The sequence below is a fragment of the Eulemur rufifrons genome, chromosome 29 (genome assembly GCF_041146395.1).
Source record: "Eulemur rufifrons isolate Redbay chromosome 29, OSU_ERuf_1, whole genome shotgun sequence".
NCBI classification, from domain to species: domain Eukaryota; kingdom Metazoa; phylum Chordata; class Mammalia; order Primates; family Lemuridae; genus Eulemur; species Eulemur rufifrons.
In genome coordinates, this window is record NC_091011.1 from 100,702,369 (window position 1) to 100,727,986 (window position 25,618).

Genomic DNA, 25,618 nt, shown 5'->3' on the forward strand with positions numbered 1-25,618 from the left:
CGCCGCTGCAAGATCTTAGGTTTCTCACGCGACCCAGGTGCGGCGGGAGTGTGGGCAGCGGCAGCGACGCCACCTGGCGGCGGGGCTGGTCTAACGCTCGCAGCAGCTGGGCTGCAACGACCCGCGAGGGCGTCTGGGGACCGCCTCTGCACCCTGGTGGCTTCGGCAGCTCTGTTCACGGCATGGGAAAGGTTTCTGACCACACGGTCATCCCAAGCAGAACCTCGTCCAATGCAGGACCGCAGAAACCTTCCCCATCTCGTACCTTCACTGGGGTCGACTCCTGGGGTGAATCGCGTCCTCGGGAGTGTACACAACTGTCATCTTCACAACCAGGGTTTTCCTCGGTGTTGGATTGTGCCCAGACTCCCACGTAGCTCTTACGGAGCAGGGTGGGTAGTGGTGGCGAGGCTAACTGAATGGATGGGAATTTGGGTAAAAGTCATTGTGTGGCAAAGTCTCCTGGTGAAAATAACTCAAGCGTTATTTCCCCTAGTTGGGAGAAGGACGTATGGGCCTGGTAGGTTTTTAAGAAGTCCCTGTCCAGGAGATGTATGGGGGCTGACGGGACAAGCAAAAGGCCACGGCTGTCACGAGGGGTCCTAGTTGGAGGATAGGTAGAGATTTAGGAACTGTCATAGATTCGTTGGCCACTCCAACCATCTGGATGAATTCAGAACCCCAGGGAGGGCACAGAGACAGTGTGCCGGGGCTAAGGATAGACAGCGTAGCCCCAGTGTCACCCACACCTCCAATCTTCATGTCTAACTCCTCTCCAATCTTAATATTTAATTCTCTTAGTTGGTTAATCTGGATAGGGGTCGTGTTCCATGAATGGCCCTGGAGTATCCCTGCTTTGCTGCTGGGAGAGGTCCTGGGGACTTTAGCGGGATTTAGTTATAGCCAAATATTGGAGGAAATCAGGGGATTTAGGATCCATTCCAGGCCACAGGTAGATAACAAGGACTTGAACACAGTGCACAGGGCTTCAATCTACTAGCAGGTGTGCTTTAGTTTTCCTTAGAAGCATGGTTTTCTCTGTCCACGTTGATCATATAGGAATCTCAGATTTTAGAACTTCTTGAGAGGAGGAAGCCAAACCAAGGCAGGCTTTAGGTTTTACTTATAGTCTTAAGGTTCTCGGACTTATAGTCTCTTTACTTATAGTTCTCTTTACTTATAGTCTTAAGGTCTGTCACTGCCAGGAAGTGACAAATTTTTACTCATTCACTGTAAGGCTGGGAACACTGGCATTTTATGCATATTCTTAAATATGACACTTCAGTCAAATCCTTGGCAATATGGCCAGTGTTTCCAATTGTATCCCGCTTGTAAAGAGACAGCATATTTTTATTGAACTTATATAAATAAAGATAAGGATATTCACGAATACTTCCGGAATTTTGAAGGAATCGAGTAGGGAGAAAAAGCAAATGCTTTCATCTTTGTTCACAAAAGGATACTTTACGAAATTGTTGCAAACTATACAGAGCTTATGAAAGAAAATTTCCTTGACTCTGGAAAACATTTAGGTAAAGAACCAACATTTTAAATAAAGGCATAAAAGCAGTATTGTTATCAATTACTTAGTTTCATGTAATCAAGATTGTTTTTCTCAATCTTGATTAACAATTTTGGACTATAGCTGATTGAAAATGCTTCCATCAAAGAATTTAAAATAATAACTGTGGAAACCCAGAACAGCCATGGTCAAAAGTCTGATGAGAGTTTACAACTGGCAAGAAAATGTAGGTATTTCTGTGGCATATAACAGTTTAACATAGTAATCATAATGACTGATAGCACATAACACAACACATTAGAATTTTCAGAATCACATATTTTTGGAATACATTTTAATAACACATTTACACAAATATGACCAAGTTAAATATCATTTCTTATTTGGCAATGCTTCCTATACGATTTACCAAATTAGCCTAATAGTTTAATATCTCCATAAGGAGATATACATTCTTTGATGCTCTCCTGGGGTCCAACTGGAAAATCCCAAAGTTAATTTTAGGTCAAAAAGATTTAATTTAGGATTTTGATCCCAGGAAAACCTGCCAAAGATGTTAAAAGGTTTGAAGTACTTCACTAAACAGAGTCAGAGGTCACTAACAGACTCAGATAACTTTTGTTTCTTTGAAATAAGAAGTCAAAAGTATGTGAGTCTAAACTCTTATTCAATTAATGTTCAATTACTGTTTTAGAATTATCTTATTTGGATAATATCTATATATTCAATGAATATTCATCATTTAACTTTACTTAGTAAAACTCTAAGGGTATATTTACTAAAATATTTGAGAAACCTCCCCAAGTAAACATGTTACAAAATATAACCATCATCAAAAATTTATTTACAAACTTTTTTCCTAGCCACATCTACCCAATTTATTCATTCTTAACAATTATGCCTGGAAAATTTCATGAGACAGACAAATATAGCCATCATCCCAGGCCAAATTTTCATGCCAAGAAAGCATCATAAAAGTAAGAAACTTAAAGTTAAATATATGCATATTTAGCTGAAGACCTGGCCATTCCCATCAAACCAATATTAGACCAGTCTCATCTGCAAAAAGATTACTAAGTCCTGTGCATTTGAATAGCATCTGGGCTTATTTGCATAATTTACGAATACTCATTTATTTATAAGCCAATTTGGTACTATGGACGATATACAAACAGACCTTTGTAGACAGTCCCATTTGTTGAAGCTGTCATTTCTCCCCATCCAATTATCTTGATATCCTTGTTTAAAATTGATTGACCATAAATGAAAGGTTTAAGTCTGGACCTCTATTCTGTTCCACTTGGCTGTAGGTCCATCTTTATGTCAGCATCACACTGTCTTTATTGCCATAGCGTTGCAGTAAAATTGGATGTCTGGTTGTGTAAGTTCTTCAATTTTGTTCTTTTTCAAAATTGTTTTGGCTGGTATATTGTCTAGATGCTCTGAATTTCCATACACATGTTAGGGTCAGCTTGTCATTTCCACTAAAAAAAGGCGCTGCCAGGGTTCAGTAAGGATCCTGGTTAGTCTGTAGATCAGTTTAGGGGAAAACTGCTCCTTAACACAGCCAGACCCCCGCCTCCCCGGCGCCCCCTTCCCCGCCCCTCCGCGTCCTCTCCCCATCCCGGTCCTCCCGCCCCGCCCCGCCCTCGCTCGCTGTCCGGCTGCGCCCCCGTGTGGCCGCGGGGGGACGAGCGGAGCCGCAGCGCGGGGCTGGCGGGGGGCGGACGGGGAGGAGGCGGGGCCGGGGCGGACAAGGGAGGGGAGTGGGGGCGGGGCCGGGGCATGGTATGGTGGCTCACGCCTGTAATCTTAGCACTCTAGAAGGCCAAGGCAGGAGCATCGCTTGAGGTCGGGAGTTCGAGACCAACCTGAGCAAGAGTGAGACCCAGCCTCGACAAAAACCAGAAAGAAAAATTATCCAGATGTGCTGGCGTGTGCCTGTAGTCCCAGCTACTCAGGAGGCTGAGGCAGGAGGATCCCTGGAGCCCAGGAGTTCGAGGTTGCAGAGAGCTACTATGACACCACTGCACTCTAGCCCAGGTGACAGAGCAAGACCCTGTCTCAAAGAAAGAAAGAAACAAACAAACAAAATCCAAACTGTACTGTATAATCTGTGGCTTTAAATTGTTTTATTTTAAATCTTAAAGGCTACATTAAATATGTAAAGAGAGTGTTATGAATATAATATTGACCAAATTAACTGATAGAAATTGAAACCAAGAGGAAATTTAAAATACAAACCGGGTCATTTTTTGTTACTTTATACTTTTTATTATCTCAGGGAATTTAAAAATTTTTCATTTATTCTAGGGACTTGGGTACATCAGTTGAACAAAACAGACAAAAATCCCAGCTTCTACCAGCGAAGACCAGAAAGACACTAAAAGATAAACATATAATATAAATACAGTCATACCTCAGTATCTTTAGGGGATTGATTCCAGGATCCCCATCAACACCAAAATCTGCGGATGCTCAAGTCCCTTATATAAAATGGCATAATATTTGCGTATAACTTATATATATTCTCCTGTATACTTTAAATGATCTCTAGATTACTTACAATACCAAATGCAATGTAAATGCTATATAAATAGTTGTTATACTGTATTTTTTGTGTTATTTAATTTTTTTTTCCTGACTATTTTTGATCTGCGGTTAGTTGAATCTCTGAATGCCTAACCACAGATCCGGAAAGCTGACCATAGAGATCGCTACCAGGTGTGAAGTGTCATGGGAAGAAAAGAAAAAGAATGAAGTAGGAAGGATTGAGAATTGGTGTCTGGCGGTTGCAATTTTAAATACCTGGCTCAGGCTAAGTATCAACGCTAAGTGACATTTCCTTGTGAGAGGATATTCCGGCTGGTTTGACAGTAAACAGAGTAGATGATGGGCAGGGAGGCCCTGCAGTTTAGTAGGTCTCTGAGGTATAATTGAGATGCTGGAAGTAACGCAGGTGAGAATTAGTCTGATTTATTTAGGAAGTGGAACCAAGGAGCTTTCTTGGCAGATTGGAAGTGAAAATGAGAGTGTGAGAGGGACCAAGGATGACGCCAAAGTCTGTGGCCTGAGCAGCTGGAAGGATGCCCTGACACCGGCACCTGGCTCTCTCTGTCCCTCTGACCACAGGCAGAGTTTGGCGGGTCCTTTGGTGGAGTACTGGCCGCTAGACTGGGACACTGTCACGTGTCCCGACTTCTGGGACGTATGCGATCCCGGGGAGGAGTCACAGGGGTCTGGGGGACGAACAGTTTTTGCATTGCAAATGCCAGCTGGAAGTGCCGGGCCTGAAGCCAGTGAATGACAAACGATTCTGACGGTGACATTGAAAAAAACAATGGTCCGAGGGTTTCAGGACCTCGAGGTCTCAACTGCGACCGACAGACACCTCGCCCCCCGCCAGCGCGACACCCGCTTCCTCCTGAGGGCGCGGCCGCGGCCCACACCGCGCGTAGACGCCGCCCCTCCGCGGCCGGGCGGGCGCGAGCCGCAGCCGCCTGCGGGCCGGGCTGGGAAGAGGCTCCCGCGCAGGCCCGGTCGCCATCTTCCGCGCGCGCTTTCCCGCGCAGGCTCCACCCCCTGCTGTGGGCGGTCGGTTCCCCACAGCAGCGGCGCCCAACCTGCGTGGCTCCAAGGTGGGGGTGGCGCCGCCCGCCCATCCCGAGGCGGGGCCTGGCCGGGGCGGGGCCTGGCTGGGGCGGGCCCAGGGGCCCAGAGGCGGGGCCTGGATGGGGCGGGGCCTGGATGGGGCAGGGCCTGGCCGGGGCGGGGCCTGGCCAGGGCGGGGCCTGGATGGGGCGGGCCCGGGGCGGGGCCTGTCTGGGGAGGGGCCTGGCTGGGGCGGGGCCTGGCTGGGGCGGGGCCTGGCTGGGGCGGGCCCAGGGGCGGGGCCAGCGTGGCGGCCGCGGCGGTTGCGCGATGAAGCCCCGCCCCCCACCGCTCGCGGAGCGCGCGACGCCTCTGGCTGCGCCTGCGCACGAGTCTGGGCGGAGCGGAGGGAGCCGGGAGCGCAGCTGCGGGCTTCGGGGCGGCAGGAGCTGTGGAGCCGTCCAGAGAGCAGCGCTGCGGAAGCGGGCGGCCGCGACAAAGGCGACGGTGAGTGCAGCCCCGGCCCCGCGCCTCGCCCTCTCGGGCCCTTGAGCGGCGGCCTGAAGCCCCGAACCCCGGTCCCCGAGGGCTCCGCGGTGAGCGCGGCCCGGCGCTGTGGGCTGCGGGCTGAGCCGGCGGCTCCGTTTCCAGGTTCGGGCGAGGTGTCTTCCCCGAGGACCCGCCCTTTGGGCTTCGTCGCTTCCCTCTGAGGAAGGGACACGAGCTCAGCTCGGAATTCAGGCAGGCGGGCGACCGAGGCGCCCACCGCCCGCCGCGGTAAAGCGGAAACGCAGACCCCTCCCCCCACTTGGCAGGTCTGGAGGTCGCGAGGGTGGCGCGAGGGGCGGGCGGGGACGACCCGGAGGCTCCAGGTGAGGGTTGGCGGGGCGGGGACCCGGCTCCGGAGCCCAGACTGTCGCCCGAGGTGCCCGGCGCGTCCCGCCCGCGGTCCCGCAGGGAGCTCGCTGGGCTCGGAGCGGAAGTCCCGGCCGCCTCCTCGGAGGAGGAGCGCGAGCGACTCTCACAGGTGGTTTCACCGGCTGTGGCTGCTGGTTGGGATTTGGGTCCCGGGTGTGGTCGGTAGCGACTCGCTGATGCCGCTTTAACGGCTGAAAAAGCGCCCCAATCCACTGACTTCATGTGTGCAAGAAACGGTGTTGAGATTCCTTATTACCTAGAGTGAGTGCCGTGGCGTCAGCCTCGCTCACAGCAACCTCAAACTCCTGAGCTCCAGCGATCCTCCTGCCTCAGCCTCCCGAGTAGCTGGGACTACAGGCATGTGCCACCATGCCCGGCTAGTTTTTTCTATAGATATTTTTAGCTGTCCATATAATTTCTTTCTATTTTTAGTAGAGATGGGGTCTCGCTCTTGCTCAGGCTGGTCTGGAACTCCTGAGCTCAAACGATCCGCCCACCTCGGCCTCCCAGAGTGCTAGGATTACAGGCGTGAGCCACCGCGCCCGGCCGCCATTCTTTTAAACGATAAGGCTTCGTAGAGGAATTCGGTGGTAGTGTGCAGTTTTCAAACGTAAACGTTAAAGGGCTTGGAATACAGTAGATGCTCATTAAAATATTTGTTGAATCAATCTGGAAACATCAGACAAAGCTGGTCTCACATCTAGTGAAATTTAGGCACATACCCTTTTGACTAAGATTAAGGGAAAAACGTTGGCAAAAAACATGTAGTTTTGTTTATATGCTTGTTTTTGATTTTTACCCAATATATGCATATTTTGGAACCATCAGTTGTTACTCTCAGTACTACTATCATCGAAAATAAGTTTGAAATGTGAATTTTTTATTTTGAGGAAAGTTGGTATACATTATCTATTTCTTAAAAGCAGGCTTTATTTCTCATTTTGTTTAAAAATAATGGAGAACATAAAGAGGCGCTGGGATTGTATTTTGAGACCCAGCTTTATTTTTCATTGTGAGTAAAGTTGTTTATGTGCTTTTGAGGGACTTCTGTGGTCTTGAGTGTCTTTTCCAAAAAGGGAGAACTGTAAATTGAAGCAGGAAAAAAAACTAATGTTGCACTAATACAATTAAACATTACCATTTACTCAACAGATATTCATTAAACATCTATTATGTGCTGGGATCTGTGTTGAGTGGTGTTTCTGGGGACGAACAAAACTCACAATAATCCTTTTTTTAAACGAGCATAAAGTTCTTTCTTATAATCGATGTTGCAAGTGGAGACTGTCTTAAACCCCTAGTGCCTGCTTTAAGTTGGGAAAGGTGGCAGGTGAACTGCAGGAAATGTAAATTCATAACAGTCTATTGAAAAGATAATAAGTAACTTAAGAGGGCTAAGATTATTGGCTTACACTTTCATATTTTCAGTTTAATAAAATCTATCTACATTTTAAAAAGAAGGGAGGAAGAGATTTAACAGACTGGTGTTTTATCTCTCTCTCACAAGAAGATTTTAGTACAGTGTATTTATTGAAAGATCATGGACTTCTGGTTCTGTGTTCTGTAAATAATCTTTGCAACAGCAATATTTTCTATTTTTAAAAATCACTGATGATAAACATTGGATTCCTTTTCCATAAGAAACGTTTTTAAGTAAAGCACCATTTCAGGAATTTATTTTGTCCTTTTCTTTACTATTTACAAACAAATACAGTATTAGCTTGATAGTGCTGAAATTGGAAGGATTATTAGTAATAATTTGTGGTTCCATATATGGACTTTACCGTAGTTTTACAACTGATAAAAGTGCTTATTAAAAAGAAGATGAAATTTTTAGTATTGCATTTATTGTAAGGTTGCATTGCCTATTTTTATCTTATTTACATATGTTTAAAAACAATATTTGGCTTCTTCAGAAGTCTGAGTTAATGTATTCCAAAGCCAATCTTGATCTTTACAAAATAATGTAGATTACTAATTTTTTTGCAGTTAGCTTTTGAATTTTGGTGGACCCTTTTGACTTGTCAATGCTTATAATAGTTTATACATTGTTGAAAATAACGTATACATTCAAATAGAAGTTTTAGATTTTAGACTTACTGGCTATTAGCTTTTTATGATTGTTGTTCCTAGGAATAAGGGAAAGAATCCCTCAAATTTTAGTGGTAGAGAGTTGTGATAGTTTTTCTTTAAACGTGTATTTCTTGGAGGAAGAAATGTGTATTTCTTGACGATTTACCACTATCAGTCTGGTGTTGACAAGAAATCTAATAGTGATGATAAAGAACAATGTAAGCAGGCTGTGATATGTTAAATAAAAAGTGCCTGGCATTTTTTTTTGGATAAGCACATCATCAGAATTCTTGACAATCAACAGCATGGAGACATGTTAAAATAATTTTTTCCGAGAAATCAGGATTCATAATGAATATTTTTTGTATTTTAGAAAACACTGTAAATGTTTTTAAAGTATTATTCCTGTGTTGGAGTAGTTCATAATGTTTTGAGGCTGAGTAAATTCCAGGATTATCCTATTTTGTAATTGTTGGAATATTTGAAATGTTGGTGTTTTCTTCATCGAGGTAGATGTGTCTGCTGTGGGGGGTGGTTCATTTTTTTGTAAGGCCCTTCAGAGTGATCTCGAAGGAATTTCTTTTCTCTCAGATGTAATTAATCAAGTGATACAGAATGATGCTAACAAGGCATTTGCAGCTGTGCCCATGTTTGCCTGTGTAGATTGTGAGAGTTTATTAATTAGCATTTGTAGAAAACATTTTTGAATTTTAAAATTTTTATTTAAATGCTATATAACAGATTTCTCACGTTTATTGTCTAGTATAGGTTGCTATTATGTTTTTAATTCCCAGTTATCTTTTTAAAAAACATGAAAATGTTTAGGTTTCTCATCTGTTTTAGGATGAATCTGGGATTTTTTTAAGGTTTTATAAGATTTTTCACTCACAATGAAACATGCTTATTGGTTTTGATTTATTGTAGTGTTTTTTTTGTTGTTGTTAGTTTTTTTTTTATTTCAGAGACAGGGTCTCACTCTGTCACCCATGCTGGAGTGCAGTGGCATGACTGTCACTCACTGCAACCTCAGACACCTGGGCTCAAGCAGTGCTCCTACCTCAGCCTCCTGAGTAGCTGGGATAATAAGCTTGCACTGCCATGCCCGGCTAATTTTCAAATTTTTTGTAGACACAAGGTGTTGCTATGTTGCCGAGGCTGGTCTGGAACTCCTAGCCTCTGTGTCCCAAACTGCTGGGATTACAGGTACTAGCCACCCCACCTGGCCTGTTTTAGTGTTTTCTTATCTCAGTTTTTATGAAACAAATATTTTAACATTTTATTGAATGTTAAATGTTAGTAATGTATCAGAATGGGTGGCATTGTAGGTTCCCTGTGTATTCTTGAGAGGAACTGAGTAAAACATGTGCTTATCCTTAATGCTTGCTTGCTAGTTAGGTGATAGCATTTTTTCTGATTTTTTTTTTCATACTTCCTGGAAAAACTTGGAATTTAGCATATTAAATATTGACTTGCTGCCTCAGTTCAAAGCTTAAGTATGCTTGAATCTTTCTGTAATACTACCAAATTATGAATGGATTAGAATTTAATTGAGACTGCTCTGTGACTGCATCCAGATGGGGTTTCTGAATTGAAATGCCAAAAAGACTTGGTAATAAATTGTCTTTATCTTGACACTATAAAATACCTGTAAATGTATTTTAGTCAAAATTATGGTAACACATACTCACTCCTTTTCCTAGAATGCATTAGATAAGTCTGCATTAAACAGAGGTGACTTTGAAAATGACTAAATGGTGAGCCATGATATTTCTGTTTTGTTGCTTGCCTGCTTAGAAACTCATGCTAAGATTTCTTATGACATCTTCTGTGATCAAATTTTGTAGTTGTACTCAAACCTAAAATGACTTTTGTTTTATTTGACTTAATAATTTGCTTTCACTTTTTGCTTAGTAAAGCAAAAATGAATTTTTACTACCTCTAGCATTGGGTATATTTTATACCTTACATGTAGTGGGAATTTATGGGTATCTATGGAACTAGTATGTTCAGTGGATGGGACTTGGTAAGGTTAAGCAGAAAACAGTTTTCACTGTGCCTTCAGACCCTCTATAGATTCAGTCTCTACCTCTGGATGAGCTCTTAGTAAGATCAGATAACTTTTCCAGTAACGTCCAGGTAATAAAAACTCTTGGGGTCACCTGTCATTCGTAATCTTATTTTAGTCATTAGGAGGTGCAGTTCAGTATAATCAGTGTTGAGACGCTCACACAATTCTGAACTCTTCTTTGGTTCCCACTGTTTCAGACCTAGAAGCCTGCTTTGGAGGAAGATTCCTACTTGATTTCTCATTTTACTTTGCCAGATTCTCTTCAGTATGACGTCCTCGCCTGCTCAGGGTCCAGCTCCGTGCGGAAAAGGGATCGAGGGGAAAGGTGTGGTGTATTTTAGCTCATTTGATTGTGATCTGGCATTTTTGCCTTCTGAGTTGGACAGGTTGTTCAAAGCTGACGCCCTAGGACTGCTGGAAATAGTTTTCTTGAGAATTCTATGTCTGGGACCCCCAGCTACAATTCCTGTGATATAATTCTCTATCTTTAATTTTGCTTCCCAGCTTTCCTCATCTGCGGGCCCACTTTGCCCAGGGTGATGTTTTGCTTTAGTGTTTAAGGTAGTTCTATAACATTTTAAGCAGAACTGCCCATACTTTACTAAGGATATTTCATTTGGCATAATTCCACTGGGGCCTCCACATCCTCTATTTCCAACTTCTGTGAAATACAGTAGACCCTCTGTGTCTGTGGGTTCCACATGTGAGGATTCAACCAACTGTGGATCAAAAATACTAAACCCTGTCTCTAAAAAAAAATACAAATTTTAAAACTACAGTATAACAGCTACTTACATGGCATTTGCATATGAGTAATCTAGAGATGCTTTAAAGTATATGGATATGTATAGGTTATATGCGAATACCTACCCATTTTATATCTGGTACTTGAGCATCTGGGGATTTTGGTATGGTGTGGTTCCATGAACCAAACCCCCGTGGGACAACTGTAACCCCCCCTTGACAGCACGTCTGTCTGTTTGGGACCTGCAGTCCATTGCTTCTGCCACCTCTGTACTGTCCCCCTTCTTGCACATCTTTACTTGAATACTTTCCCTGCCTTGAAGCCATGGTCCACTATTATAATCTCTCCCTTTTGCACGCCCTCAGTTCCATGTAGGGCGCTCCTCCATTGCACTCTCCTGGCCAGCCCTCCACCCCACACCGTTTACATGCAGTTCTCCGTCCGGTTCAGCCTGCACCTGGGCAGTAGACCGTGCTCTGAGGAAAACACAGCCATGCTGACCCAGGTCTCCCGTTCAGTGCCTGACCGCTGACCTCAGGAAGGCCCTTTGTGTTGCTGACAGTGGTGTAATCCCAGGACATTTCCCTGGTTGAATCACTTTAGCATTCCCATAAGTGACTGTTTTTTTTTTATTTTTTATTTTTTTGAGACAGAGTCTCGCTTTGTTGCCCGGGCTAGAGTGAGTGCCGTGGCATCAGCCTAGCTCACAGCAACCTCAGACTCCTGGGCTTAAGTGATCCTACCGCCTCAGCCTCCCGAGTAGCTGGGACTACAGGCATGCGCCACCATGCCCGGCTAATTTTTTCTATATATATTTTAGTTGGCCAGATAATTTCTTTCTATTTTTTTAGTAGAGACGGGGGTCTCGCTCTTGCTCAGGCTGGTCTCGAACTCCTGACCTTGAGCGATCCACCCGCCTCGGCCTCCCAGAGTGCTAGGATTACAGGCGTGAGCCACCGCGCCCGGCCCATAAGTGACTATTTTACACCTCTCTCCTCAAACCTCTAACCTTTTCTCCATTTTCATCTGATAACGTGTTTCCTGTGTGTGAAAAATGAAAGCGATCAGAAAGTGTTTCCATGTCCCTCAGGCCTCTGCCCATGCTCTTTGCATTTCCTGCTGTTCTTCACCCCAGTCTCCACGGCTGCCCTGGGTTCTCTCCCTTCCTCCTGTCAAGGACATTGGGTTGCTTCCGTGTCCATCCCCTCGTGCGTGCCAACGAGATGCGTCAGTGTCCTATTTTTACTGGATCATTCCTGTCAGCATATAGATACATATGCAGCATACAGATACTGATATCTCCCATCTTTAAAAAACCTTGTTCAACACCACATCTTTCTTTAGTTACTACTCTCCAGAAAAGTTGATATTTGTGGTCTTCAGTACTCCCTCTCTCTCTTGGATCCACTACAGTGAGGTTTTTTTTTTCTCTTCCATTCTACCATGGCAGCTCTTTTTTGATGTTACTGGTGACCTCTTTGGTGAATTCTAATGTCAATGAATATAGCAGCAGTCACAGCATTTGATGTGGTTGATAATGTTCTCTTGTTTGAAACCTTCTTCCCTTTGCTTCTGGGATATTACTGCTTATTTTCAGTTTCTTTTGCTGGTTCCTTTTCATCACTCCAACTTCTAAAAAATGAGGCAGTGTTCCAGGGATATATGTTTAGACCTCTTCTGTATTTCTATTTAGTCCCTTATGATCTCATCTCATTTAGCTAGAATTATATATTTCTGACTAAAAATTTTATCTTTGCTCTGAATTTCTTTCCGAATCTCCAGACTTGTATGTTCATGTGCATACTCAACATTTTCAGCTAGATGTCTAATTTAACTAGACATCTAGATCCCAAATTTAACATGTCACAACTGAAAACTCGTCACCTCCTTCTTCTCTCCCACCCCCTCCAATAATTGTTTCCATTCCATTCTTCCTCATCTTTTAAATGTCCACTCCCTCTTTCAGTTTCTCTGGCCCCAAACCTCATAGACATCTTGATACTCCCTTCTGATACTCCCACATCTAATTCAAATAATTATCACGAAAGAACATTCTTTATATACTTTAAATGCTGCCTTAACTATAAATGGAATGACAATTTGCTGCCACCCCAGTAAGCAACCATAATCTCTTGCTTGTGTTATTTTCATAGTCATTAGTCTCCCTGCTGCTTCTGCACTTTTCTATTCTCAACACAGCAACCAGGGTGATCCTTTTAACATGAAAGTCTGATTATTTCACTCCTGTGTTCAAACCATTCAGTGGCTTTCTATATCCTTGAGAGTAAAAGCCAGAATATTTACTGTGCCTATAAGAGCCTCCGTTGATCTGTACCTCCTGCCTCTCTGGTTTTGTGTCCTACACAATCAGGTTTCTCCTTGGCTTCCTCTACTCTGGTCCCCAGGCATCCTCCAGGTGCAGTCTTGCTTTCATGCCCTCAGGGATAGAGCATTGTTTTATTCACTGCAGAGTCCCCAGGACCGAGGCTGGCTCATGATGGGCACTCACAGTTCCTGAATGAATGGCTGCTTGTCTTGTTTCTCCTGATTCTGGTTACAGCCCTATGTGCATGTTTCTATAACGAAAGTATTTGAACTTCCCCTCAAATGGTATGGTCCTATAAGAATGAAGTAGAAACAACTTTAGATACAAGAATATAAAGTAAGTTTCCAGTCAACTTTTGTGTATGGGAAGTGAAAATACACAGTGAAATGGTAAGGGACAGAGGAGGTAGGAAAGGAATGAAGAGAGCTAAGGCAAATGAAATAAAGAAGAGGAAAACCTGGTTTGGAAATAGGGTGACAACATGTAAAAAATTTATTTTGGGCTTGCTCCATATTTCTTTTCAGTTACATTTCTCGAGTTCTGAGTGTTGGTGATTTTCATGGACTAGACACTTCAAGTTGGACTATATTATACCCTTGTTTTTATCAGGGATGTAGGCTCCGGTGAGATCAGGAGCCAAAACTTCATTGTTCTTCTGTGTTTTGCTCAACTCTTTTTGTTAAAGCAAAGGAGAAATTACTGAGAAAGCCTAATGGTATTCTTAGCAGTTTTTATTTTTTTTGTAGAAACCTCCAATAGAAGTCTCATAGTTTTAGGGAGGGATTTTCAGTGTACAAAAATGTATTGGTATGCCTGTCCTCTTGGTACCGTGCCGCCTATTTAGTCCCCCCTTAAAAAAGGAGAGGAATATAGGTACATTTATTGTTTTGCACGGTAAACTAGCAGCTAGCTACAATAATCACAAGTTTATTGAGAGTATTAAATGCATATGCTTATTTGTGCTCTTAAATGAAAAAAAGAAAAAGAAAAATGCTTGTACAGACTAAATGCATAGTCTAAAAATGGAGTTTAACTGATATTTAGTTGGGAAATGAGAGTGCAAGGGGAATTAATGATATGCAGATTTTTAGTATTTCATTCTGCTGAGACAAGATTTTTTTTCTTTTAACCTTTTTCCCCTGAGCTGTAGGTCTCCTTTCCTGTTGGTTGATTAAAAAGAAAAATCCTTTTAGATAAATTGTTGAAATGAGTAGCTTAGTAGTTCCGGAATGAATAAATAATTTTATGTGCAAGTATAAATTCTTCTCAAACCAGTCTACACAGTTTCCTTTTTTTGTGTAATATACAAAAATTTGTCTTTATTGACTTGTGGGACTTTTATGTGGCCATAATGTGGACTTGGTTTTCACGGCTATAGGGAGTGTGGGTGTGTATGTGTGTGTATATTTCTTTACAGTTTTTGTAATATGAACATGCAATTTAGACTGATATGCTGATATTTTACTTTAACTCCTAAGCACTAATTTGAACAAAAATCAGATTTGGTATTATATTCTTCTTTCATGTTAAAATAAACATGACCTTTATAATTCTTAAAAAGTCTATTTACATACCAAATAAAATGATTTTGGATGACACGCAAGAAGTGTTTGCCTATGGTTTTGAAATGATCCTAGCCTGAACAACATAGTGAATCTATTTTATAGACTAATTAGGTCATCTTCATTAGAATTCCACATTGACGTACATGGATTCATATGTTAGCATTTCACGTATGAAGTAACCATCTTGGGTTAATAAGATCCTTATTTCTGAGCTGGTGTGTAGTCCTACCACTAAGTTTATTTCAGCTATAGTCACGGTTTTCTGTTTTTTCTTTTTTTTAAAGAGACATGGTTTTGCTCTGTTGCCCAGGCTGGAGTGTAGTGGTGTGATCATAACTCCTGGGATTGTTGTGGCTAGCTGCTAGTTTACCATGCAAAATAGTAAATGTACTTATACTCCTCTCCTTTTTTTAGGGGGGACTAAATAGGCGGCACAGTACCAAGAGGACAGGCATACCAATACATTGTTGTACACTGAAAATCCCTCCCTAAAACTATGAGACTTCTATTGGAGGTTTTTACATTGGCAGTCTCCTGCCATTGCTTCTTGAGTAGCTGGGACTACAGCCATGTACCACCGTGCCCAGCTGAGCAGAATTTTTTTTTTTTTTTAGAGATGGGGTCTTGCTGTGTTGCCCAGGCTGGTCTTGAATTCCTGGGCTCAGGAGATCTTCTTGCCTCTGATGACCTCTCAGACAATCTCACCTTTGCTCATTAGACTCTATCCAAGTTAGTCTGTTCACTTTTTCAAACATGCCATGCTTGGTCTTGCCTTAGGACTTTTACACTAGTCGTTTCCTTTGTCCGAATGGTCTTTCCCAGATCTTGAGCCTGGCCCCTTAACTTCAAGGTCTCAGCTTAAATATCACCTAACTCACCACGCAGTTTAAAATCGCTTCCCCATTACTGTTTTAATTTCTTGATGGCATTTCTCAGTCCTTGAAATTATGTATTTTTATATATATTTCTTAGGAGAGCAGGGACCTCCTTTGTCTTGTTCCCTGCTGTCCACAATGCCCAGAACGCTACCTGGCACCAAACAGGTGTGCAGTAAAGTGTTGAATGGATGAAACCAGGTACCGGTCTCATTTGTTCTTTGTTATGACTGATTTCAGTGTACTAGTATTTTAAACTGTCAACAGCATATTTCTTCTAACCTAAGGAAGACAGAAACTGGATCAATCAGACAAAAGCCTGGTTTTAGAAAAGGGTGGGACAGTTTGGGGTCTGCTCTGATCCTCAGCGTGTTCCATGGAGCCATGGTGTGCTGGAGTTGGTGAGGTGCCTGCGCCTCTCGCTCCGACTCCGCGCTCGGTGCCATCGTCTGGCAGCTTGAAACTGGCCGTGGTGGGACAGTTCCAACATGAGAATGGGCAAAAGCTACCAATCAGGGCTCTTTTTTTCAAAAGAGGTTGTGGTTCAATATTTATCAGGAGACCACTGGGTGGGCCCATGTGAAATTGCTGGTGTTTGCTTGACTATTGACAATTTCTTATGTTTTAACCTAGTAGAGTTACCTGTTTTGGTTTAAAGGTAATTTCTTCGTAGGAGTTACTGAAATTACCTCAGTCCTTTACTTTCTTTCTTTTTCAAAATTATGTTCTCTTCACATCTGATGATTACTTTGAGATTCATTTAATGCATATAATTAGCTATGTATATGTTTGTATGTTAATTATTTAACTGCATATCTAATAGTTTAGCTTATTCCAAAGCAGGCACAGAAGATCTTCAGATTCCTCTGAGAGTGTTCTTGGTTTCGCTACTGAGCAGTAAATAAGCCTTTTGAAATGTGTTCCTTTTCTCGTCCAGAAAGCAGATCTGATTCAGTTAGTGATACAGCATTATCTACCCTTTTTTCCCCCCTATGATTTACATAAATATGTCTGAGTTCAGTTCTTTGAAGTTTTTTTTTTCTGGCTTTTTTCTTCTTTTGCCCATTATTACTCTTGAAGTGCTTGCTTACATTTTCTGATCATTTACTTCTGCTACTCCGTGATTTCTTCTACAAATAAATGTCACTAAATCAATGAAATGATTCTGTTTTGTTTCTCGAGTTTTTTCCTATTATCTTTCCTATGGTTACCTGGACATTCCAGCCCATTTCCTACCCTCCCCCCAGCTCTCCAGTAAAGAGACATGAAATTAAAGACATCATTTTCTTATCTGAGGAAGTTTATTGTTTAAAAATTGAACTTTGTTGGCTCAGGGGAATTTATTGGTATTTCTTGAGCAACATTTGCTTTATGTTAATTCTGAATAAGTGGATTTGAACTGGTGGTATTGAATTAATAAGACACCTACATTTCCTATCCTCTAACTCAAATTGTTCTCTCTCATGTACATATGAAAAAAAAGTGTTTAATATAGAGCATCAGAAAGTACATATAAGGTAAAGAAGAAACCTTTACTCCTACCACCGCAGGATAACCAACCACTGGTAATATTTTGATGAATGTCCTTCCAGATAAATCAGTGAATATATGCTTTTTCACAAAAGTAAGATCTTATTATACATACTATTCTATAACATTTTACCTTAGCAAATATTGTGATCATATAAGCATTGCTTTTTATTGCTTCAGTTTGAAAGGGTCTTATTGGAAAGTGAAAATTTTGTTTGACAAGGGCAAAGCTGTCAGTAAAGTTATGATTAAAAATGATGGTGTTTATGGAGAGCAGAATGTGGCAGAGTCAACTGGAGACAAGAATTACTTAAGCAGTAATTTTTTTCTCAAGAGCTCTCTCACCATTGTACAATAGCCTGATTGTTTTATACTGGCTAACAAAAACCGTTCCTGACTCTATGTAAAGTACAATTATTTTAAATAGCCCTATGGTGAAATATGGGCCTGTAAATACGTTCATATTTTTTAGACTGCCCAAGTCCTACTGATGTCTTAATATTAAAATACTTCTAGAAGAAAAATGTGTTTTTTTGACAGCCTTCCTCTATGTGTAGTATGGCAGTTTTATTAGATATTGCTACCCTTGTTATGTGTCAGAGTGAGAGAGTTCTTAGAAAAAGAAAATTTAGCATGTAAGAATTCTTATGTTAATGTTTGATTTGACTTTTGTTTTATGACTGTGAAAATTCTTGTGGAAGAATTGCTGAGATGTATTGGTGTATTGCATCCTTGGAAATTACCAGTCCCAATCTTGTCAAGTACTTGTTTGGGTCTTAAGGTAGCAATTTTTTTTTGAGACAGGTCTTAGTCGCTGGGGCCAGAGTGCCGGTGGAGTCGTCATATCTCACTGCAACCTCCTACTCCTCGGCTCAAGCGATCCTCCTGCCTCAGCCTCCCGAGTAGCTGGGACGACAGGCATGCGCCCCCATGCCTGGCTAATTTTTTCTGTTTGTGGTAGAGGTGGGGTCTCACTCTTGCTCAAGCTGGTCTTGAACTCCTGAGCTGAAGGGATCCTCCTCCTTCGGCCTCCCAGAGTGCTAGGATTACAGGCGCCAGCCACTGTGCTGGGCCTTAAAGTAGCAATTTTTAAAGTCAATCAAAGATCCTTTAAGGGTTTTATAATTTAAATGTTTTTTCCTTTGCCACAGGAAAGGTACCTGTTACCTAGGGTAGAGTAGGCTGTTGTTGTTTTGCCTTGTTTTTAGCTGTGTCCTTTTCTGTGCTGTATTACTGCTTGCTCGCAAGCTCTTGTAGTCTTTTTCTGTTCAGTGGCCATTTCTCTTACCCTGCAATGCCACATTTGGGACTGCGCATGTGTTGCGGAAAGCGCTTCTCACAGGGTAAAGAAGAATAAAAAGCAGTGTAGTCAACGTGGACTTTTTTACTGAGAAATGATGTATTTCTTATTTAGAGACTGGCAGTGTAGTCACTAAAAAATGTTTTTCATCCACATTCTATGTTTGTGAATGGACATGCAGGTGTCTCTGTTTGTTGGAAGGTAAAGTGAATCTTGAGATAAAGTCGAGAAGTGTTTATAATTATTCCATACATTTTGCTGTTTTAAAAAAAATGTTATTTTTAAAAAAGTTTCATTCCACAGTGAGTTTTTAGCCTCCTCTTTTTACATTTATTTTGTTTTTGTAAACTGTTCTAAATTAGCTTAGTAACTAGTCACACAGTAAGTGGCAGAACTCACGTTTGAAGTCCTTTCTGATTTTTCAGAGTCAGTAAGCTTGGGAAGCACTGTAAAGTGGCAGAAAGAATATGGACTTTGGAGGTAGACACACCTCAGTTTGATCCCTAACTCTGGCACAGATTTGCTGCATGGCAAGTTCTTACGCTGGGTGATTTTTATTTTCCTTTTCATTTAAGTGAGGGTAATAGGCTTACTAAGATTAAATGAAGTAATACACATAACGCACTTGGCTTGTACAAGATGCTAATAAATGTTTCATTTCCTTTCTGCTACACCTTATGGTTTTAAAATATCTTGGGAGCCACTTGGACATTTCACTTGAAAGTGAATTGCAGTCGGGAAACTGGAAATAGACGTAACCCAGGTGGACTCGTATTGTAGTGACCTTCTTAATTTCCCTGTCTGAGAAGCAGAGTGGTTCTTATAACTGTTCAAAATATTTGACTTCAAGGCAGATTTTATTGTTAAAAGCTGAAAAGGAACCCATTGGAATGAGTTAATTATTGCTGACCAAAATGGCAAGAAAGTAACTATTTCTACATTTCCTGAGAAATTGAAGCATTTGTGCTGTATGCATAAAGATGGTAAATTTTAAAGGCTAAGAACTGACCGTTTGGAAAGAAATATATGATGAAAATAGGAGGGGAAAGTGTTCAACCAATAATAAAAACTTTTTATCAGATTTAAGAGATGCTGATTCAGACACGCGCACAGTGACACAGGTGCTAAATGCAGTGCTGGAGGGAGTACAAGTCTGTGGAACCTGTTTCAGAAGCACTTTGGCACATGTCACAGAGCGGAACTTAGTACTTCCGAGAGTACATCCTAAGGAAATAACCCATTTTTCTGTTTTGCGGGAGTGAGGGGAGAAATTATTTTTTTTATTGTAACAGCCTTATGGAGATTATTCATATAACATAAACACCTTTTTCAAGTACATACGTCAGTGTTGTACAGCCCTTGCCACTGTCTAATTTTACAATATTTTCATCAGGCCCCCCCCCAAAAAAAGAAATTAGCAGTCATTCCCCGTTTTTCCCTCTCCTCAGCCCCTGGCAACCACTGACATATTTTGTCTTTTTAGATTTGCCTCTTTGGACATGTAATATAAATGGAATTATATGCTGTGTGGCCAACTGGCTTTTTTTCATTTAGCATAATGTTTCAAGTTTGATCTGGACAGTGTATATCAGTACATCATTCTCTTTTATGGCTAAATATTATTCCATTGTAGGATATGCAACATTTGACTTCTCTATTCACTAATGAATAGATAGTGAGTGAGTGAACCCAAACAACTGTGATGAACAACACTGCTATGAAAATTCACGTACAGGTTTTTTTGTGTGGACATGTTTTAATTTATGTTGGATATATACCTAGGAGTGGAAATGCTGGATCATATGGTAATTCTACGTTTAATATTTTGAGGAGCTGCTAGGCTGTTTTCCAGAGTAGCTGTACAATTTTACATTTCTGTCAGCACAGTAGGTAATATGTGGCCTTTTGTAACTGTTTCTTTTACTTAGTATGTTCAAGGTTTATCCATGTTGTATGTATCAGTACTTTCTTTTTATGGCTTTATCAAAAACCTTGAATTCACATAGTATAAGGTTTCAAATGGTATTCTTTTTCAAAGTTATTTTCACTATTCTATCTTTTTTGCATTTCTGTGTGATTTTAGAATCAACGTGTCAATTTCTACAAAAAAGTCTGCTGGGATTTTAACTAGAATTGCGCTGACTCTATTGCTTAAATTGGGGAGAATTGACATGTTAACACCATTGACTGCACTGATCTATGAACATAGTATCTCTCTCTATTTGTCTTTGCACATGATTTGATAATTGATTAATAATTCATATTTTCATGTTATAAATGAACTTTTTTTACAGTGTCAGTTTCTGATTGTTCTTTGAACAATTGTTTTATACAAATAGAGTTCATTTTTGAGTATTGATCATGTATCCTGCAACGTTCCTAAAATCACTTTAGTTCTGCTAACAATATTCTTTTGGTTTTCCCAATTTCATTATAAGATTTAGCATAGCCTCTGAGTTCCTTGTCAGCTTAGAGTTGAAGAATTGCATAAGCTTATGAATTGTGATATCAATACCTTGCAAGGAGTGATGTGCAGCATCCCCAATATTTGTCTTCATTTTCCTTTTAATGGAATATTAATATTGCTCATAACATGGAACCTTGACATTTGAAGCTATTATTATTTAAGTAGTTGAATTTATAGGCAATTTCAGCAAAGTATTTGATTCTGAGGGAGGAATTGCTATTTGTTTTCATGGCTGGAATTCTAGCCATCTGTTCAAATTATGTATTTTGGGGGGCGAATCAATTGCCTTGCTGATGATTTTGGGGGACAAGGAGAGTATATGGTAAGGACTTTCATGTTTGTGGCTTGAGCAGAACTGTGTGAATCATGGTATGATTTATTGAGATGAGGAAGAATGAGGAAGCAGTGGATTTAAGATTATCAGTTTGGCTTGGACAGGTTAGATTTTAGGCCTGTTTGCCTACTGTGTTAAATGCTTGTAGGTTTATTTGGGTGCTTGTAAATGAAGAAATATATTTTAGGTTAAAAACAGGCCTGAGATCCCATAGCTAGTCATTTACAGAATTAGAACTCAGGTCTTGGGTGCTCTGACTAAGCCCATGTTATTCCCTTATGCTATATTATATCCTCAAGGCAGAAAAACATGCCTGGCTTTGGCAATAATAAAATGTTCCCTGGGAGCTACTAGAAATACGTAGCAGAATTTGGAAGCTCAGCTGCCTGTGGAGTCCAGGCAGGTAACCGTGAGCCAGGTTGTAACATGAAAGAGTGGCATTGTCTTTGGAGAACGGCGAAGTCCATGCCCCACCTAAGGGTTCACTGTTAATCGGCTCCAGCAGATTATTACCATGTGGGAACGTGGGTGCAGTATTGCCAGATTTTCTTATTTTTCTAGAGAGCTAGAAGTGTTGATTTTTCACGTGAAGTCTTCTGATTTATAAATGTAGGTAGCTATCCTTTAACACACTGTGGAGACCAACCTTGCGTGGGTCCAACAAAAATATCTGTCTGCTGAATTCTGCCTACTGGCAATGTTTGCTAGGGTTGTACCTGGTATACTGTGGAAGCAATGACAGATTTGTATGATGGGAAAAGGGTGGTAACCACATATAATAAGCTCATTACAAGTGTTAAAGTGTAGGTTGCTTAGTTTAAACATGGTGCTTAGTCTGATGTTTGAGTTCAGTTTTCATATGGATCAGTTAATTAGAGATGGGGGAGGGGGAATTGCTCCCTGCAGCTTTTTGCCTCCTAATTGCATGCTTTCATTTGCAGATAGGGCCGGTTTGGAGTGTGTGGATTTTTGAGTGAAACCTCTTCCCCAGATGAGAAGAAACCTTCAAGGAAGAACTACTGGCAGTGAGTCTGCAGAGTCATCTGGATGCATAATGTGGAATGTTCTAAGCCCAGACGTAGCTGAATGGGTGGCTCCACTGATGAGGAGTGGTAAGTCTGATTGTCCCCACTGATAAAATTAAATAACCTCAATCCTTTCCATAAAAATAGGACGACTTCTGCATTCTTAGCATTTACTGATGAACAGTAAGTTAATTTTTGTATCACTGGGAAAGACAACAGTGCAGTCTAAGAGACTTGTTTATCCCTGACAGTGTATTTAATGTATGATTTCAGAATTTGGCTTTCTTCTTCCAGTTAGGCACATCTCTTCCTTTGCTTATGTATTTTTCTTTTTTATTTCTTCTTCATTCCAAGGCCAGAAATATTCTTGAAATATTCAGCCAACACTGAAGTGATGGTCATGATGGTTACCAGTATCCATGGTAATCTTAGTTGTAGTGGATCTCATTCCCTCTGGAAGTGATTGTTCTAGTAATGGATATGAGAGACAGTTCTGGCTGATGGGAGATAAAAGAGAACTCTGCAAGAGGCTTCTGGGGAAGGTTTTCTTGCATTTGAGAAAAGGAAGAAAAAAGATGGTCCCTCTTCTCTCCAGGGCTGGTTTTATCTGGATGTGACATCTGGGACTGCTGTAGCCATTTTTCTAGTAGCTCAAAGGCGATGCCTCCATGACGGAGGGCAGCACCAACAGGATCGCAGAAAAGTAGAACTGGAGCCCCGTCTACTGTGCCTACAGCCACCCTACCTGAATTGCTTTATTGTTTAAGTAGTTTTGCCTTGAGATTTTCTGTTATTTGCTATAGAAATCATCCACATTCGTTTGATTTCTTCCTTTTCTGATTACCCAAAGCCCTATCTTTTAGTGTCTCAGGCATTTCTACTTGATTATGTTTTATGCTATTCAGGAGTGTTTGAAGTCAAAGGCTATGTTTATATCCCTATCGTGTCTGACATTTATGCGTTCTTCTTAGTGAATTCCTAAGTACATAGTTGTTGAACTGAATTATTTGAATGGTGGAGTATTTGAAAAACCAGTCCACGCAATTGAATAGAGATTTTCTTCTAATTCATGTCCTTTTCTTTAACCACACTACTTTCCTCTAGGATTATTAGTGAAGTTTGACTTTTTATTTAAGATGACTAGTGTGTAATATATGTTCAGGTGGTTAGTTCTACTCTAAAATATATTGCTTGGATTTTGCCTTTTGTTTTTGTGCAACTTTACCATCAGAACTAGAATACTCGTACATGTTTGAGTATTGGCTTTCAGTCTAATAAATGTAATTTTGCTTTCTTCTCCATTATAAAATCTGAGAGTAAACTTTGTGTTTTCTGTGCTAATTGTAAGACTGAGGGACGTGAACATTAGGAAACAGTGCAGGAATGATTTGTATTTGGCTTTGAGGTGCACATTCACAATAAGATTCCCTAAAATGTGCATCCCCCACTGTGTTCCTAGGACCTGTGTTTTGGGCGGGGCAAGAGAAGAGGTGTGGTGGTGAGTATGGTAAGAGGGGTCTTGAGCCATAGGATGGATTATCTAGTGTCTTATATTTTAAGGCTGTATGAAACAAACCACTTCTTTTTTTTTTTCCTTTGTTTTTTGCCAAAGTCAAGATATTCCTGTACTCTTCTATCTTTTAAGTTGTTATAATAATCTCAAAAAAGTATGGGGTAAGGACCTCTTTTTCTTCTTGAAAATCTATGGTGTTGCTTTCAGTTATGTTAACAAGAATAATCATGAACTTGTGGTTTTGATTTTCCCAGGTAATCTAGTAGTACATTTTGAATCCTTCAAAAAGTGATTTACGTTAAGGGAAAATTTTAATTTTTTTTCTTGATAGGTTGTGATGAAAATCTGGGAGAGTAACTTTTTAAGAAGATAGGGAAAGTTATATGATGTGCTTTACCCATCAGTTTAAATGCAGTAATATCGTTGTTTAGTAATATAAGAAATTTAAATCACTAAGGTCAACTTTAATGTGCTTTGTTTCATATAAGTTTTGATGGGTTTGTAGGAATGGATCATGTGTCTTACCTAAGCCAATCATGGCAGGCATGTGACTTAAGCCTGATCAGTCAGAATGAATCTTAAGACATTTGCTAGGAATGCAGGGATGAAGGCACTTTTTTTTTTTTTCTTAATTTCAACCTGAAAACGTAGTCATTGAACTCCTGGCAGTTATCTTCTGACCATCAAAGGAAAGCTAGTTGAATAAGAAGTCAACACTGAAGGAACAGAGTGGAGAAAAACCATGCCCTGGTCACCTCAGTTGAGCTGCTAGCTCAAGCCTTCCGTGAAGGTGCTATGCCTTTACACTGTCAGTTATACGAGTCAGTAAACACCTTGTTTAATCCAATTTACTTTGGATTTTTCTCTTACATGTATGTGAAAATGTCCTGATACATCCTTCTCATCACTCATTCCATACCTTTATAATAAGAGCTCAAGCAACTCACTAAATCTTGAATCGTGAATTAGGCAAGTAAGCCTGTAATACAGTTATGCCGGGTAGCAGATAATGCAATCTACTCACTGATTTTTTTTTCCAGTACCAAATACAAGGACTAAGGTGGTAAACAAATATGTAGTCCACGCCATTGCAAATGGAGTTTGTTGTTAACTCGACAAGACTGACGTTATGTGAACAGTCTTACTATGAATGTATTCTTATCAACAGAAGTTAGGGTTCTAGAAAAAAGGAGCATGTATTCATCTACAGTGATTGGCCCTTTGGCAGGGACTCCCGCTGAACCCTTGGCACCTCTATAACTGTAAAATAAACAACTATGGGCAACTTGGAATCTGGCTGACTTAAAAAAATAAATACAATAAGTCATTATTAATTATTTTTTCATAAGAAGAGTTTATAAAGGTGCAGGACCACAATCACTTATTCAAAATCTTGGGGCTCACATGTGTTTTTAAATTGCAGAACTTTTTATATTTTAGAAAGTTTAATTTGGTAGACATCCCTCATTATCTGTGAGAAATTGGTTCCAGGACCACAGGTGCTCAAGTTCCTTATATAAAATGGCATTGTAATTACATATACCTTACACACATCCTCCCATATACTTTAAATCATTACTTCTAATACCCATTATGATGCCTGTATATCACTTTATTCATGTGACAAATTCAAGGTTTCCTTTTTGGAACTTTGTGGAATTTTCTTCCCCGAGATGTTTTCTCTCCATGCTTGGTTGAATCCCTGGATGCAGAACCCCTGGATCCAGAACCCCTGGATCCTGAGGGTGGACTGTACATACTGTGTA

The 25,618-nt window shown here is 40.9% G+C and overlaps 1 long non-coding RNA gene across 4 annotated transcripts in view; it reads left to right on the plus strand.

Annotated features, from left to right (window-relative positions):
- The window catches only part of LOC138376832 (uncharacterized), a 57,685-nt gene continuing 32,067 nt past the window's right edge, over window positions 1-25,618 (plus strand). Inside the window, exons 1-3 of one of the 4 annotated variants that reach the window (XR_011231752.1) lie at window positions 1-19; window positions 10,428-10,497; window positions 22,256-22,426. This is a non-coding gene — a long non-coding RNA (uncharacterized lncRNA). Of the gene's footprint in view, window positions 20-5,507; window positions 5,621-10,369; window positions 10,498-22,255; window positions 22,427-25,618 lie in introns of those variants that run through there. The other 3 variants (XR_011231750.1, XR_011231749.1, XR_011231751.1) reach the window with 3 other exon arrangements.